The sequence below is a fragment of the Mobula birostris genome, chromosome 9 (genome assembly GCF_030028105.1).
Source record: "Mobula birostris isolate sMobBir1 chromosome 9, sMobBir1.hap1, whole genome shotgun sequence".
NCBI lineage: Eukaryota > Metazoa > Chordata > Chondrichthyes > Myliobatiformes > Myliobatidae > Mobula > Mobula birostris.
The window spans coordinates 34,396,221-34,414,155 of record NC_092378.1 but is presented as its reverse complement, the minus strand read 5'-3'; the positions used below and the strand labels follow the sequence as shown (position 1 = coordinate 34,414,155).

The 17,935-nt window shown below is 39.0% G+C and overlaps 1 protein-coding gene across 6 annotated transcripts in view; it reads right to left on the bottom strand.

Moving 5' to 3' along the window:
- The window catches only part of LOC140202658 (ninjurin-2-like), a 288,428-nt gene that overhangs the window by 140,744 nt on the left and 129,749 nt on the right, over positions 1 to 17,935 (bottom strand). The window lies entirely within an intron of this gene.

The window sequence follows — 17,935 nt, the reverse complement described above, 5'->3', positions numbered from 1 at the left end:
CTACATAATCCACTTTAGAATTTTCAGCCCGGCATAAACACTTGTCTTTATCTTTCATGACAACCCCTCAGAGATATTTGCATATTTCAGTGAGTCAATATACATGAAACATGCAGATCAACTTTTAACATCACTTCTGTGAAGTATATTGTGTTTTTACAATAAGGGGTCCCAATTTCACTGTTCTTTAGGTGATGTCTAGTTTGGAATTATGTCAATACTAAATTACTATTCTATGCACCGGAAATGAATACGGTCTAATTTCAAGACTTTCTGAGTTTGAAACAAGGAACTGTATATTTCCTCAGCAGTCTTCACCACCAGCAGCAAAAGGAAATCAAATAATGTAAAAAAAAGAATGCTCGAAATATAGCCTGTGAGATGCTTCAACAACATAAACCTCAGATTCTCCAAAACAATTCAAGAGAAAAACAGCCTTTCTTCTTTGTCCTTAGGTTGAAACGCAAGTTCATTGGTTCGACGCATTGAATCAGTTGTTGATATTGGAGTTGGCTGCATAGTTATTGGATATCAGTCCATTGCTGTACGACTTTGAGCTGGACTCAGTTTCAAGGACTCTGCATCTCATGTTCCCAATATTTATTACTTATTTATTCATTATTATTATTATTATTATTCTGTTGTTTTTTTCTTTCTTTTTGTATTTGCAGTTTGTTGTCTTTTGCACTTTGGTTGTTTGTCTTTGTTGGGTATATTTTTTTATTGAATCTATTATGTTACTTTCTATTAACATGAATGCTCGCAAGATAGTGAATCTCATGGGAGTATTTGGTGACATATACAGTACGATGCAAAGGTTATAGAGCCTAAGATTTTTTCACAGTACTGTGGTAATTTTACATATTGCACTACGGTGCTGCCGCAAAAATAAATTCATGGTATATGTGAGTGATGATAAACTGGATTCTGATAAGGGTTTCTATTGTGGACTGAGAGTGGGATATGGGGCGGGGAGAGAGGAATCATGGTTGGGGAAAAGGGGAAGGGAGCTGGAAGCACCAGAGGGACATTCTGTAATGATCAGTAAACCAATTGTTTGGAATCAAGTGACCTTGCCTGGTATGTCTGCACTCGTGACACCCCCATGCCCTGGTACTCTTTCTATGTTACCTGTCCCAAGCCCATGCCGTGGCACTCCAGCCTTGCCATTCCCAACATCCTTTGCTCCCGTCAGATTTATACACTTGCTCTCCACTCCACATTGACAAATACAGTACTGTGCAAAAGTCATATGTCACCCTAGCTATACTATTGCACAGTACTGAATATGCTTTGATAATAAATTTATTTTAAACTTTGAACTTTTTTGATCTGATAGTGATATTCAATTAATCAATTTTGATATTTATTGCATTAATACTTGAACTGTTCAAATCACTGCACAGACGTTACTATTCATTGCTGCAATAGTAAAGTTCATCATAACCGATATTGCAATGTATTGCTTTGATATTGGAGTTCATTGCTCCGATATTCAAATCCATTGCCTTGATTTTGGATTGTAGTACCTTGATATTGGAGTTCCTTACATTAAAAATACATTGAAATTCAGGTTAAGTGCATTGATATCAGAATTCAAAATATCATTATCAGAATTAATTGGATAGATTTAAAGTTCAATACATAGATATTTGGGTTGATTGCACTGATATGTCAGTTCAAATCCTGGATATGTTGTTCCTAAAGTTCCGTACACTAATATTGTAGCTGAAGGCATTCATTTTTGGCTTAAATGGTAGTAGGATTAAAGGGCTTGTTCATGAAGTTCAGGACAGCGCTATTGAAGTCCTATTGATTGCTATTATAGTTCAATATAAGGAAAGTTTTGAGATTAGTGTTTAATACATTGAGGTTAGATTCCAAGGCATGGATATTAGAATGTAATGGATTGATATTAGAATTCAAGGCATTATTACTGGAGTTTAATGTATTGATTTTGGAATTCAGTCACTGAGATGAGTGCTGAATGCATTGACACAACAATTTAATGCATTGTTATTATAATTCAAGGCACTGAACTACAATGTAGTGCATTTTGCATCAATGAGGGTTCAGGGATAAGGTGAGACAAATGACAAAAATGGTGGGGCACTTGATGCAATAGAAGCATGAGTGCCTGGTGTTTGGTCTCATGCTCCTCACTCTGTAGGGTAGGCAGACACTACAACCGGGAAGAAGAAACAAATCACTAAGGAAATCACCTCCTTCTTCCTCTGATGTCCTTCCCATCAGCCAGTTATAAATAGCTCCCTGGAGACTATTTACATCCCTGATAAATAAATACCATAGAAATACAGGAAATGGGAAAGTACTTGCAGGAGATATGATTTCAATTGTGCAGTTGTTACAGTAACAATAAATTATTTGCTCAGAAAACATACAGTGAATTATCTTATCATTTCTATGCCTCATTGACAATTCCTTTGCATAAACTTTCTTGAAATACAAACAGCAGGCGCCCAACTTCCATTGCAGATTCAAATTTCCTGGTGTATTTCTCACCATTTCCTGCGTGCATAATTGAACCAAACATCTGTTCTGCTGCTTTTTTCTGTTAAGGAATTGATGCATGAGGTTTTTTTTCTGTTAAAAAACATGGAATGGGCCTAAATTGGCTAAAGTGATATTGAGTAAATACAGGTGATTCCTGTTATGATCACAGACCATAATACTATGAGCACAATGAAACAAATATCACAGGACTTCACTCATATATGATCAGGGACAAGATCATAATGTGCACAAAACCCATTTCAATGGAGTTCTTAGAATATTATATAGAATTTTGCTCTTAGCACAATAGTAACACACTTGTCACCGAGTCCTAGGAATATGAAGTTAAGTTTTGTGACAAGGATTTCAGCACCTACTCTAGTTTGTCTCTTCAACACAGTATGAAGATGATAATACTTCTCTTGTTAGTTGTGAAAATGAAGTGCCTGCATGTACCCTGTTAAGGGTGTATAGGATCCCTTGGCATTATTTATTCCTGAACCATTCTTGAGACAACATCACTGAACCATTTCACATGGTTTACTTGACGGGCCATGAACTGTGCAGTTAGCTGTTATGCTTCTCTGCGCTACAATGGTCCATTACTGAAGGGTTTCAGGAGGTGTGAAGTGGGTTGTGACTTAAATTAGAAAAGTTTCCAGATATACACAGATAACTCTTTGCCTTGTAAAAGATTGCCTAGAACATGGTCTATGCTATGAAATGTGGGAGAAAGGGGCAGCAACTGGGGTCTCAGTTGGAGCCTGAAGAGGTTTGCTGGAGAGAGAACCTGCAGTGTTCTGAACAGCAGAGCATGAGGTCAGGCCTTATCCTGGAGTACATTAGTGGTGATGCATGGTGAAGAAGGGAGTGTGTGCGTCAAAGATCAGGGAACGATATGTCCGGACACTGTGGGGAGGGAGTGTCCAAAGACTGTGAAGGAAGGAATGTTGGGAGTTTGGGTGGGGTCTGGGTCAATGAGACTAATTTCTCATTCCTCAAAACTCCTGTGTTAGAGCACAACACTTTACCCTATTTACCTAGTTAATCAACAGTCTATACTGTGGGAGGCGCTGATTTCATTTCTGAGCCCCTCCTGCTAACCAAGCAACAGTGCATTCCTGGCACTGTAACTGCAATCATGATACATTCTTTTTATCAGCATGTTGTTTGAATACAATTAACAAATAGAATTCAGTGCCTGCCTTCTGGCAAAATTAACCAGGCCAAATTCCCTCCCTCAAATCCCAGGGCAATCGCAGTCAGGGACAGGTGGAAGGAAAGTGATAGATGGTTCCAGGTGCATGAAGAACAATGGATGGGTGGATCCAGGTTGGGGGGGGGGGAGGAAGAAGAAACCACCACCAGCCTCCATCATTTCCACCAGCAGATGCACTTTCTACTCTTCCCTCTTTCTGCTTTCCTCAGGGACTGCTCTCTTCATGGTCCACTCACCTCTCCCCACCCACCATCTCCTCCATCTCCCGGCACTTGTCCCTGCAGGCAGAGGGGTGCCACACCTGTCCCTTCACTTCTTCCTTCGCCAGCATCCCTGGACATCAACGGACATTCCAGATGACCTGCACTTCCCCATCTAGTCTACTGCATTTGGTGTTCACGATGTGGACTCACGATATGACCTCTTCTACACTGGAGAAATCAATTTAGAGGAGGCCACATCGATGAGGTGGCTGTTTTGCAGAGCACCTGTGCTCTATCCACAACTGCCATCTTGAGCTAATAATTGCATGCCACTTAACTCTCCTTCCTGCTCTCATACCATCTCTCCGTCCTTGACCTTCTCCATTGCTACCAACAGGCCAAACACAAATTGAAAAAACAGCATTCCAGTTGGGTAGCTTACAACATTATAGTAGGAACATTGAGTTTCCAATTTCAGATTACCCACAACATCTAGTGGTTTACTCCCACACACATTCAGCTGCCCACCTAGGTTTATTCTCCTTTTTTTTACATTACCTGTTCCCTCTCCAATCTCCCCACCCTCCTCCACCAGGTTCTATTTGCCCTTCCTCACCCCTCACCCTCTACCTTATACCGCCCCCCACACACACAAACTAATATATTACTAGGTCTTTCCTCTTTCCTCCCAGTCATGATGGAGGATCTCAACCCAAGACATTGACTTACACCTTTTGCATCCACAGTTTGACCCACTGAGTTCTTTCAGTACTGCCTTATGATTTAAACCATTCTCCACTAAATACTTACATCAGTATTTATAACTTGGGTCTTATAACTTGTATCCTGGTTAAAATACCAGAATCGTCCTATCATTGAACACAACATAAGAGCTTGTGACATTGAAGACGGAGTAGCAAACACACACTGAGCTGTTGTAGCTTCAACTCGGCATTCACTGTCAGTTCTGAGTTTGCATGAAATCCAAGCACAAAGCACCTCTTGTGTCAGGAAATAATTCTCCTGCTTTTGCATGTACCTTTGTCCCTTATACACTTCCAAGGCATTTCCTTGCTTTCTAAACCAACAATAGACCCAAGAACCCTATGGTTTGTTTGTCGGTAGCTATGTACACTCAGAGGTCGCCAGGGATAAGTTTATAGGACATCATCTCTTAATTGCTCCCCCAGTATTAAATTACGTAATATTAAATTGGCATTATCGCAATTTGCAGCCTGAATGCCAATAATTATTGGCTTTATTCAAAAATCTGCGAGTTGACCACACTTAAAGTTAAGTACTGTGCAAGGAAATAAAATGTTAAGTTTTAATTAAATATGGTATCAGTGGCAACATCTGATTCCTAGTTATCCAAACAGAATGGCCTGCTTGATGTTTTCAGGAGAACGGCTAAGATCTGACCACATTGGTTGAGTATGAAGTCACATATTTGCTATCAATTCTTTCCTTTTAATATGACATACCGGCTGTCAATAGTATTACACTGTTGAGTAAAATACTAGCTCAGTTAGAAACTTATTCACGTTTAAGGATCCCTTTGGCTCCCTTCAGACTCAAATGTTCTTGAAAAAGAGAAGCAATTCATCATACTTAATCAGAATTTGGCAAATTAACTGGAAACAGCAGACTTGAATATTCTTTCTCCCAGGAGGCAGTCAACAGTATTCAACAAAAGGACCAATGTCGAGGATGTGTCTCTGGTTTTCCAGTTTTATTATCCTATGGAAGCAGTTCAATTAATCTTTATTTGTCTTATTTCTGAATCTAAAAGAGTGGTTTAGATTTGGCAATGTTATCAAATAGCCTTTCTTTCCAAAATCAAGTGAAAATCCATTTTGCAGCTACGTCACTTGGTCTGTTTTAGCTTGTTCGCACATGTTACCTTTGTCATTAATATATTGCTGGCTCCGTTCCCAAAACATGGATGTTAATTGGGTTTTGGGAAATCTGTGATTTGAACACTTTATCAATTCCGGTAATCATTCAGATATTCTTTCTAAAAAATAAAGTTTGTTCAAAAACATGCAGGTTATTTTTTTTTACAAAATGAACGTGACCAAGTCTGTCACATCAGTACTGAGTGCTGCGACAACAAATTTCAGACACGCAAGCACAGTTTCATGTTTTGCTCCGACTCCTTCAATTCCTGATCAGAATCATACAGGTTTGAAGGCAAGGAGGACAGAGAAAATTCGGAGAAGAAATTTGACATCTGCGGCCTCTAGTGTCTCCTTGTGGTCAGCCACTAAGAGCACTGACAGTGGTCCTCAAGCAGGCTGTTTGCCCACCCTCTCTGTTGCAGTAACGCCAAACAATCAGCAATGTTTTTCATAAAAGAAAACCAATGAAACAATGAATGCTTAGGAGAAAAAAATATTGCTATAGTTGTGATTGGCCAAATGGTTTCATGGTGAACTTAATTTTTTACAAAATTTAAAGGGATTAAGAAAAATACAGCAACAAATGCAGAATGTCCATTTGACATTTGGCTGCGACTGATTAATAACGTAGCAATTCGGTTGAACACTTCACCGATGTGGAAAGATTAAATATTTTGCTGGTCCGTCGGTTCATGACCTGAAGAACATTATTCCAATCATCAGTACTTCCAGAGGTGGGTCCAAGAAAAGAAAAGACAGCCTTCTGTTCCATTTCCTCTCTTGTGTGCTGTCGGCCTTTGTTATATTTTTACTTTTTGTTTTCAGTCTTGGCAACAAGCACTCACTGGTCACAGGCTTTTATAAAGTATGTTGTCTACTCTCTTAATCCTTGCCACAGGAAAAAAGAGCGTGCCCAAGTCTGAGACGTCCATCTCCATCAATTCAGTTTGATATGAACATTCATGGCAATCATGACAATTTATCAGATAGTGCTGTAGGCTCAGGCAGAGCACACTGCTCGCTAGTAAGTTGTGGTGAAGAAAAAGGAGAGGCCCTCTTCCATCAGCTTTTTTTTCAAACATTTGCCATTCCTCAAGCCACTGGCTTTGAAATTCCTCAATGTCTGGAAAGCTCCCTGAAAGGTGCTGCATGTTATGCCAATGAATATCCTCCTCAAGAGGTCACAGGTGTAAAATTCTACACTGTCAAGGTGCAAATCGTGCACTTTATTACTGTCAGCACGTCACTGTGTACTCTATGCCCTTTCCACAGAATGCTCCATCTCTCGAGGAAAACTTATATTTTGCAGGCCCATTTTACTGATAGTGGGAGAATCAGGGAAGTGTAGAAGAGAGACCCATCTGACATGTTGGGTGGGGGAGAACCACTATTTCTTAACTGTTTGTGATCTAATCTCTAGTAAATAATTTTATTACTTGATTTTCATTTGTGAATTAAACCAAATCCAGGCCTAACCTTGCCTAGTGTTCACAAGAAGGCTAATATTTGTTGTTAAGGAACTCCTTTCAGAGGTTTTTGATTCCATTCATTGCACTGGCATTTATACCAAATATTGCCTACTTACTTTGGGTTTTGGGAAAGGAGAGAGAGCATAATTTCTCAATAGACCATTAGACCATAAGATGTAGGAGCAGAATTAGGCTATTCAGCCATTCAGCCATTGAGTCTCCACCACCATTCCATCATGGCTTCTTCAACTCCATTCTCCTGCCTTCTCCCTGTAACCTTTGATGCCATTACTAATCAAGAACCTATCAACTTCTGTTTTAAATATACCCAATAGTAGCCTCTGGCAATGAATTCCACAGATTCACCTCCCTCTGGCTAAAGAAACTCCGGCTCTGTTGTAAAGGGCCATCCTTGTACTCTGAGACTGTGCTCTCTTGTCCTAGACTCCACCACTAAAAGAAACATCCTATCCACGTCCACTCAATATCTTGGGATACCTTCTACATTACCTCTCCTCATGCACACAGTGAATGTAACTTATTCTATTCTAACGGATTGTGGGGCAGAGAGAAAGGACATGTGATTATTTATGATAGCTCAGTTCCTACATCCTTCCAACATGGAGCCTGGATGTGGACACCATGGATTTACATTGTACACAGAGAAAGATATTGGCTCTTATGTGCCTATAGGTTCATTAGAGAAAGCAGGAGTTCTGAAGCAATTAGAAGCTCCTTAGACAATTAACAAGAGCCACTTTTGACTAGAGGTCTTGGATCTTGCTGGGACGATGAAATAGTCCAACAACCATCCTCGAGAACGAACATTCATTTTCAGATATTAATTTTCCCTCCCTAGCTCATTCATTGTAAATAAAAATAACATTCATTCTCAGCAGTTCATATTTAAGAAGTGTTTTCCTCTCAGGTATTATTATCCTCAATGATTTTAACCATTGTTATCTTGCGAACTCAAATTGGATTCAGCCTCTGGTAAATATATATTGCTATTAATGACAACAATGTGAGTAAAAATGACTTCTAGGATCAATTAACACTCGAACAATCACAATTCAGGACTGATTAGACAAGAAGCAAATCTTAGAAACCAAATTACTTACTCTCACTGATACCAAATAGTGCCTTGTCTCAACCATCACCTCATGTATGACAAATGGTGGTGCTTGGTTTTTATTAGCTGTTTGCCAAATCTTGGTTTAGGTATTAACCTGTTGAATGTTTTCTGTTTTCATTTCAGATTTTCACCCTCTGCAGTCTGTATCTAAAATCTTACTGCCTGGGTGAAAGTCAAGCCTGCCCATCTTTGTCCTTGTCTACCTGCATCTTCACCCACATCAATTCCATCCCAGTGGAACTAGAGTTTAAAAAACACTAGATGCAAAGTAGCCGGTGTTTAAGAAGGGAAATTAGGATAACCTGGAGAATTATAGGCCAGTGAGGTTCACATTAGTGATACAGAAGATATTGGAGAGGATTCCTAGGGATAGGATTTATGTTCTTTTGGAAAGAAATGGGTTAATTAGTAACCATCAGCATGGCTTTGTGTGGGGCAGTTCACCTCATCAACTTCACTGAGTTTTCTGAGGAGGTGGCAAAGGTGTTTGACAAAAATAGGGCTGTGAATATTGTTTTTATGGACTTTAATAAGACATTTAACAAAGATTCAGAATTGGCATGTCCATGAAAGACAGATGGTAGTCATGGGAGGGTGTTATTCTGGCTGCAGCTATGTGACCAGTGGTGTTCCAGAGAGATCTATTGTTTGTAATATATGATTTGGATGAAAATGTTGATGGGTTTGCAAATGACACAAAAATAAATGGAGTTATAGACTGTAAAGGATAAGAAGGTTATAAATTAGTTACAGATATGGGTGGAGAAATGGCAAGTGGAGCTTAACCGGGTAAGTGTGAGATGTCGCAGTTTGGGAGATTAAATGTAAAGGGATCTATACAGTCAAAAGTATGATATACAGAGGGACCTTGGAGCCAAGTCCAGAGCTCCCTGAAAGGGACAAGAGAAGTGGATAAATTGGTTAAAAAAAAAGATATATCACATGCTTGGGGCTATTGGTCAGTGCATTAACAGAAAGATCAAAAAGTCATGTTGCAATTGCTCAATACTTGAGTTACACTGCACTTGAAGCATTGTGTATCGTTCTTGCCATCCTACTACTGGACTGATGGGGAGGCTTTGGAGAGGGTGGAGGAGAGATTTACTGGGATACTGTCTGGGTTAGACAGCTCTTCATAAAAGAAGAGGTTGGATAAAAATGGATGGTTTTCTAGCACATTAGAGGCTGAGGGGACACCTAACAGAAGTGTATAGCATTACGAAAGGCATAGATAAGGTAGACAGTCAGAATTTTTTCCCCAGGGTAGAAACATTAAATACATGAGGGTATTGCTTTAAGGTGAAAGGAGGCAAGATGAAAAAAAATGTGTGGGACGATTTTCTTACACAGACATTGATAGATGTATTGCCAGGTGTGAATACAGAGGCAGTGATATTTAAGAGGCTTTTAGACAGACACATAAATATGCAGGGAATGGAGGGATATGAATCATGTGCAGGTGGAAGGGATTAGTTTAATTTGGCATCATATTCCACACAGATATCACAGGCCAAATGATCTGGTCCAGTGCTGCACTTGTTCCATGTTTGAAATACTGTAATAAAATTGGGACAATGATGACTATTGCTACGAGTATATTTGACCAAATGGGGAACGAACCCAAAGGATTTACAAGTTTATCATTAAAAATGACAGTAGGCTTGAGTTAGTCAAAATGCTTGGATGTGAGTTGGTCTATGGTGTCTCGCTCATCTTGGTCGCAATCATTCTTAAGGGTGAAGCTGTAAGATAAGTACAAACATTTGTACTTAAGACAAAAATAGGAGTGTCTAAGACACAGAGTACAGAGAATACAGGACTGAAAATATTTGAATCAAAACAAGTTACAAGAGGCAGGGATTATGTAAATTGACTTTCATTGCTTTCCCAATACTACAATTCCTTTTTTAAGTTTTTACCCCTTCCTGTAGCACTGTGTCTCTCATTTTTTTTGTTATTCATTATGGTCTCTTGTGGACTTTTCACAAACTTTAATTAGTAACAAAATCCTTAATTTTCAGTAGTATGGTACTGCCACTTTCCACGTCACACTCATTTAAAAATTTATTCAGAAACCCATCAGATCAATGAGATTCTGATCACCTTCCTAATCTCTCCTTTCATATCCTTTGTCCATCTGATGCATTGGTGTATGTATATTTTTACGTTGCAGCCTTTCAATTGCACGTGTGGGAGAGAGAAACGTCTGTGCAAGGGCATTCAAAATGAAACAAATGTTTGAGAAATGGATATAAAAGATTAGCAGAATGCAATTAGAAAACAAAGCAGCAACCAATTCATTATGACCCCAGATTGCAATTCCCCCACTCTCTCCTCCTACATACAGTTGGAAATATACAATGAATACTACTGAAAACAATTTTAGCAGTTTTCTGTTTTTTTCTTGCTGAAACTGAACAGGAAAACCACACAAAAGTATTATAGAGAGAAAAAATGTCTGGCATTCATTAAGGCAGAGACACTTATGTGTTTGGATGACTTCATTAACTGCCTGAGCTTTGCACAATTTATGATTTCATCCAAATTCCTATCTTATGTTTTGGCACAGGGAGATCTGCCCACCCATTTTCCATATTAACTTTTTGTAGCCCTCTCAGCAGTAACTGATACAGTTTTCCTGTGCCATTGAAACATATTCACTGAGATCCTCAGAGAAGTAGCTTCATTCACAGCTTTTACTAAAGTATTTACAGAAACTTAATTCACTCAAAACTTCCATTATTCTTTATCATCCCTCCTGAAAGAAAAGAGCATATTATGGTAGAATTTTCTAGTTGTGGTAGGATTTCTATACTTAGTCAATTACTTGCCAAGGATTTCTCAGCGTGGAATGGGACACAAATAGCAGGGAGCTATAGAGGCTGCACAAAGCCAATGATCAGCTTTTCACACTGTTTATTATTTACAGGTTTTAAATTTCCTGAGCTGATTCCAGGCCATCCCCAGGTATCAAATAGGTTCAGTTCTTACAGTCAATTTTTGTCCATTAAGTTGTAAAATACTCAAAAGTCACTCAACATGGTAAGCATAGCTCCACAGTATTGATGTCAATTGTGTCAAATGCATATAAACTGATAAGAAAGAATTACTAAAAGTGGATAGAGAGAGGAAGCTAATTCTGACATTCATAGGAACAAACATTCATATCTATATTGGAACTTGGAAATTAATAATCAATAATATTTTGGGAATTCATTTTTTTCTGTAGGGGACATCCTTAAGTGGGTGTTCTTAACCCAGGGCTTGCTTTTATTTCCAAGATTCCATGTGAGCTCCATTTTTTTTCTGTATGAGTGAGAGCAATGGTATTTTCTTTGACAGAGTTGTTGGAATTGCATATTATCAGAGATAAAGATAGCAGAATTTTGCAGAAATCTACATGTGCCCTCTTCACAAATGAGAGTGTTAAACTAACATGAGACTCCAGAATTACACCAACACATAAGAGTTACTCTCATGTTGAAAATCATCCAAAGATAATTCGTCATTTGGAATTGGATTAAACAGAAGAGGGTGAAGGTGACAGGCCATCAAAGACATTAGTGAACAAATGGGTCAGGTGAAAAACCTTTTTGGCAAGAAAACTTTGTGATGTTTGGGGTTGTCACACTTTGAGATTTTTGACCACTTGACATAAGTTGTGAAATAATCATGTGCTACTAAAAACACTTGGAATATTGTGAACAGTTCTGATAGCAATATCATAAGATATATAAAGCCAACAGAGAAGGTGGGAAATGGTTTCACTAAAAACTTACTAGTCACAAGAGGTTGAAGAGATAAGGGCACTTTGTGCTAAAAAAAAACATGATTGAGATCAACATTATGAAAGCCTTGCTATACAAAAGGTAGACATGCAATTAAAATCAGACCTAAGAGTCAGAAATACAAATCAGTCGCTATTAAATCCAATGGGGAATTCAGGAGAAGACGCATCACACAGAGTGTAATTAGAATCCAGAGCTTGTCACTTGGTAAATCGGAGGTGATGCATATAAATGTATTTGAGCAGCTAGTGAAATGCAGTGGGGAGTAAATGAAAAGGGGTATATTGATAGATTTGTGTTTTGAGGCATAAAAAGCAGCATGAAGCTAGTACTGCCATTGTTCTCTTACTGTGACCTGAACAGTTTATTAAACTTTGTTACATGAATTTGGGCTATTTTGTATTAGGATGTTAAATTTAAATCCCAATCATTTCAATTAACAGAAAAACCATATGTTAGAAAAGCAAATTAGTTTCAGTCGAAGCTTTGGTAGAGATTGGTGTCTGACACATGCTATTTCTCCTACAGGCAACAGGAGATTAATAAAATGATTCTAATAAATGCTTACACACAATATTTTGGAATGGCTTCCTTCATGTAAATTGATACATTTAGCTTCCCAGAATTTAGAAAAAGGAGGATATTGTCAAGCTTAATGGCAGTTTAACTCACAAAGTGGAAATGTGCAAGATGTTCAAAGGAAATGTCTTTGGCTCCCTGCCCCCCCCCCAGCATAACTCACCAACATTAGGATAGCAAGTTATGCAAAATTTGGTGCTCTTAATATTTTCATTATATTCTATGATATGCAAAGAAAAAACACTCAAGCTAATTTTCTCAATGTTTATTACCAATTGAATTGCAAATAAACCAGACATTTGAAGATTCAGCTGAATGTTTCCTCTGATCCTGCTAAACCATGAAGCCACCACAGAGCTTTTAGCTCACTAAACCAAGTAGAGACCCTGCCTGTTTCACATAGCTTCCGAGGTTTGTGCAAGTGTTTAACCAAACTATTAAATAGAGTATGCAAAAGCCAATTGATCTGTATTATGATTTCTTTCTTTATTTATACAAAGACAGTTCTTTCTGACTCCAGTGTTAATAACAATTATCTACAGCTCTCTGACCATAAGACCACCTCAGCAGTGAGTGTTGGGACAAGATTGAACCACATGGTAATGGTGGGGAGGAGGAATGAAGATTATCCTGATTCAGATTAAGATGATTTAGCTATTTTATTAAACCACATACACCATCAATAAAGATTAAGATAAACATAGAAGAGAAAAATACATGCATGAAACTGCATGAAACACACAATAAAACACTAAGAAATGCATGCTTTTTTTGCCTTCCAGTAACACAAGTTCAGCCACCAGCATTTGCCCTCACTGATCGGGTAACCCAACAGAAACTAGGATCAAATGGGGGATACTATTCAAAGAAGTGAATTCACAGATTTATCACTCTTCCTTCAATTCAGTGGCATCCGGGATTCAAAAGCAATCAATGTTCAGATGTATTGTCATGGTCGAGCTGCACTTCATTGTGTCATATCGCATCATGTGTCCGAATTCAGTCACATTACTGCAGGGAATACCTATGAACTGACCAGGTGGGTCCAGTCAAAGGGAGCAACCAAATGGCAAGTCATTCTCAAGTCTCATCCACTGCCAATGGTAAGTTATAGAACAGCACTATTAAAAGATGTTAATATCGTGACTTTATTTTGTCTTCAGTGCCTCTAGAAGAGCTAGCTCTCTGCATATATCAATTTTTTTTGAGACCAGCATCATGCTTACAAATCTTGTTTTAACTGAGCTCATCAGACTATAAGTTCCCTTATGGAAAATTGATTTGGCGATAAAACCATATTGTGAAAGACGTCAAGCTGCCAGTATCTCAATTACGTGTCCCAAATAAAAAGCCCACTGGCACCAGTCTGTGCAGGAACAAAATTGGAAAAGATGAATAAAAAGAATAATTCCTGAATCTGAACCTCACACCGGCAGACCACCTTAGCACACACTGTTATTTCTGTTTCTTTCAGTACTTCAGAATTCTGAGAAGGGGTTACCAGGAAAGTAATGGGGCATGAAGAGCTCCCACTGTTTTCAAGAACATTTTGAATGCTGGAAGCTGCCACTATGGATTAGACAGGAATTCAATTTGCATTTAGGACACAAATATTAAAATGGGACTCACAGATTATCTGTATAAATACAGATAGAGGAAAAAAATAAAGTAACTATTTCTCAAGCACAGGAAGACAGATTCTTTGACCTTCTTGAAACTAGATAAAATCTTATTAGCATGCATGAGTATCTAATTTCATCTTCTTTTATCTGTGTGACATTTTTTTAAATAGTCTCAACCATATATGGAAAGATTTTTTAGAGATTTGTTTTTCTCTATCAGTAAAGCTGTGTAGTTTAAATGGAAATATCATCTGGGTTTGTGTTTATCTCAGAGGTTGAGGGTGGGTGTTGTCTATGAAACATGCCTGATGTCTGCCTCATTCCAAGGGCAAGCTTTCACAGGTGAGGGTAAGGTTAGGCTGACCACAAGAAAAAGATGCACTTGATTCTGGAAATCAGAAATAATAGCAGAAAATTCTGCAGGTCAAGCAGCATCCATAGGGAATGAAATGGGGTTAGTGTTACAAGTCACTGGCATATTCTTGAAACTGCCTAGCAGTTGGATTATTCTAAAAAAGGATTGTTAATCTCCTGCTGTGCAATTAATCTGCACTTAATCATATCAGTGCAGCCTAGAAACATGATACAGTCTTTAAATACAATTGTCAATGAACACAGATCATCCTGGAAATATTCACCAGATCAGGCAGGACCTGCTGTACAAGGTAAATGTTTCAAACCAATGACTTTTCATCAGGTTGTAATGCATGTGCAGGTTAAAAGTGAGGTGACCATCAGACCAGAAGACCAGAAGATATAAGAGCAGAATTAGGCCATTTGGCCCATCAAGTCTGCTCCACCATCTCATCAAGGCTGATCCAGTTTTCCCCTCAGCCCCAATCTCCTGCCATCTTCCCATATCCCTTCATGCTCTGACCAATCAAGCATCCATCAACCTCTGTCTTAAATATACATAAAGACTTGGCCTCCAGAGCTGCCTGTGGCAAAGAATTTGACAGATTCACCACTCTCTGGCTAAAGAAATTCCTCCTCATCTCCATTCTAAAAGGACACCCCTCTATTCTAAGGCTTTGTCCTCTGGTCCTAGACTCTCCCACTGAAGGAAACATCCTCTCCACATCCACTCTATCAAAGCCTTTCACCATTTGATAGGTTTCAATGAGGTCATCCCTCATTCTTCTGAATTCTACATGCCCAGAGCCATCAAATACTCTTCATATGACAAGCTATTCAATCCTGGAATCATTTTTGTGAACCTTCTTTGAACCCTCTCCAGTTTCAGCACATCCTTTTTAAGATAAGGGGCCCAAACCTGCTCACACTACTCCAAATGTTTCCTTACCAGTGATTTATAAAGTCTCTACATTATAGCCTTGCTTTTATATTCTAGTCCTCTTGAAATGAATGCTAACATTGCCTTTGCCTTCCTCAACACAGACTCATTCTGCAAATTAATCTTAAGGGAATCCTGCACAAAGACTACTAAGTCCCTTTGTGCTTCTGATTTTTTGTATTTTCTCTTCATTTAGAAAATAGTCAATCCTTTCATTTCTTCCACCACAGTGCATGACCATATGCTTCCCAACATTATATTCCCTCTGCCATTTCTTTGCCCATTCTCCTAATCTGTCTAAGCTCTCTGTAGCCTCTCCACTTCCTCAAAACTACCTGCCCCTCCGCCTATCTTCATATCGTCCACAAACTTTGCAATGAAGCCATCAATTCCATCATCCAAATCATTGGCATATAATATAAAAAGAGGCAGTCCCAACACAGACCCCTGTGGAACACCGCTAGTCACCGGCAGCCAGTCAGAAAAGGCTCCATTTATTCCCTCTCTTTGCCTCCGCAAATCAGCCACTGCTTTATCCATGTTAGAATCTTTCCTGTAATACCATGGGCTCTTAACTTGTTAAGTAGCCTCATGTGTGGCACCTTGTCAAAGGCCTTCTGAAAATCCAAGAAACATCAACCAATTCTCCTATGTATATCTTGTTTGTTATTTCTTCAAAGAATTCCAATAGGTTTGTCAGGCAAGATTTTCCGTTTAGGAAACCATGCTGACTTCAGCCTATCTTATCATGTGCCTCCAAGTACCACAAAACCACATCCTTAACAATTGACTCCAACATTCTCCCAACCACTGAGGGCAGACTAACTGGCCTATAATTTCCTTTCTTCTGCCTCTCCCTTCTTGAAGAGTGGAGTGACATTTGCAAGTTTCCATTCCTCTGGAACTATGCCAGAATCTAGTGATTCTTGAAAGATCCTTACTAATGCCTCCACAATCTCTTTAGCTACTTCTTTTAGAACCCTGAGTTGCAGGCCATCTGGTCCAGGTGACTTACCTACCTTCAAACCTTTCAGTTTCCCAAGAACCTTCTCCCAAGTAATGGCAACTTCACACACTTCTGCCCCCTGACACTTTTGAACTTCTGGCATACTCCTAGTGTCTTCCAGTGAAGACTGATGCAAAATACTTATACAGTTCATCCGCTATTTCCTTGTTCCCATTACTACCTCTCCAGCATCATTTCCAATAGTCCAAAATCTGCTCTCGCCTCTCGTTTACTCTTTTTAAATCTGAAGAAACTTTTGGTATCCCCTTTCATATTATTGGTTAGCTTACCTTTGTATTCCATCTTTTCCTTATGACTTTTTTAGTTGCCTTCTGTAGGTTTCTAAAGCTTCCCAATCCTCTAACTTCCCACTAATTGTTTGCTCTATTACATGTCCTCTCTTTGGCTTTTATGTTGGTTTTGACTTGTTAGCCGTGGTTGTGCCATCTTTCCTTTAGAATATTCTTCCTCTTTGGGATGTATATATCCTGTGCCTTCTGAATTTCTTCCAGAAATTCCAGCCATTGTTGCTCTGCCATCATCTTTACCAGTGTCCTCTTCCAATCAAATCTGACCAGCTTCTCTCTCATGCCAATGTAATTCCCTTTACTCCAAGGTAATAGTGATACATCTGACTTTGGCTTCTCCTTCTCAAATTCCAGGGTGAATCCATTCATATTATGATCACTTACCCCTAAGTGTTCTTTTACGTTAAGTTCTCTAATCAATTCTGGTTCATGGCACAATACCCAATCCAGAATAGCTGATCCTCTAGGGGGTTCAACCACAAGATGCTTGAAAAAGCCATCTCATAGGCACTCCAGAAATTCCCAATCCTGGAATCCAGCACCAACCTGATTTTCCCAATTTACCTGCACACTGAAGTCCCCCTTGACTATTGTAACATTGTCCTTTTGTAACATTGTATTTTCTATGTCCCATTGTAGTTTGTAGGTCACATCCTTACTTCTGTTTGGGGGTCTGTATACAACTCCCATCACGGTCTTTTTACCACTGCAGTTCCTTAGCTCGATCCACAACAATTCAACACCTTCTGACCCCATCACCTGTTTCTAATGATCTGATTTCATTTTTTACCAACAGAACAACACTTCCCTCTCAGCCTTCCTGCCTATCCTTCTGATACAACGTGTTTCCTTGGACATTAAATTCCCAACTATAATCTTCTTTCAGCCATGATTCAG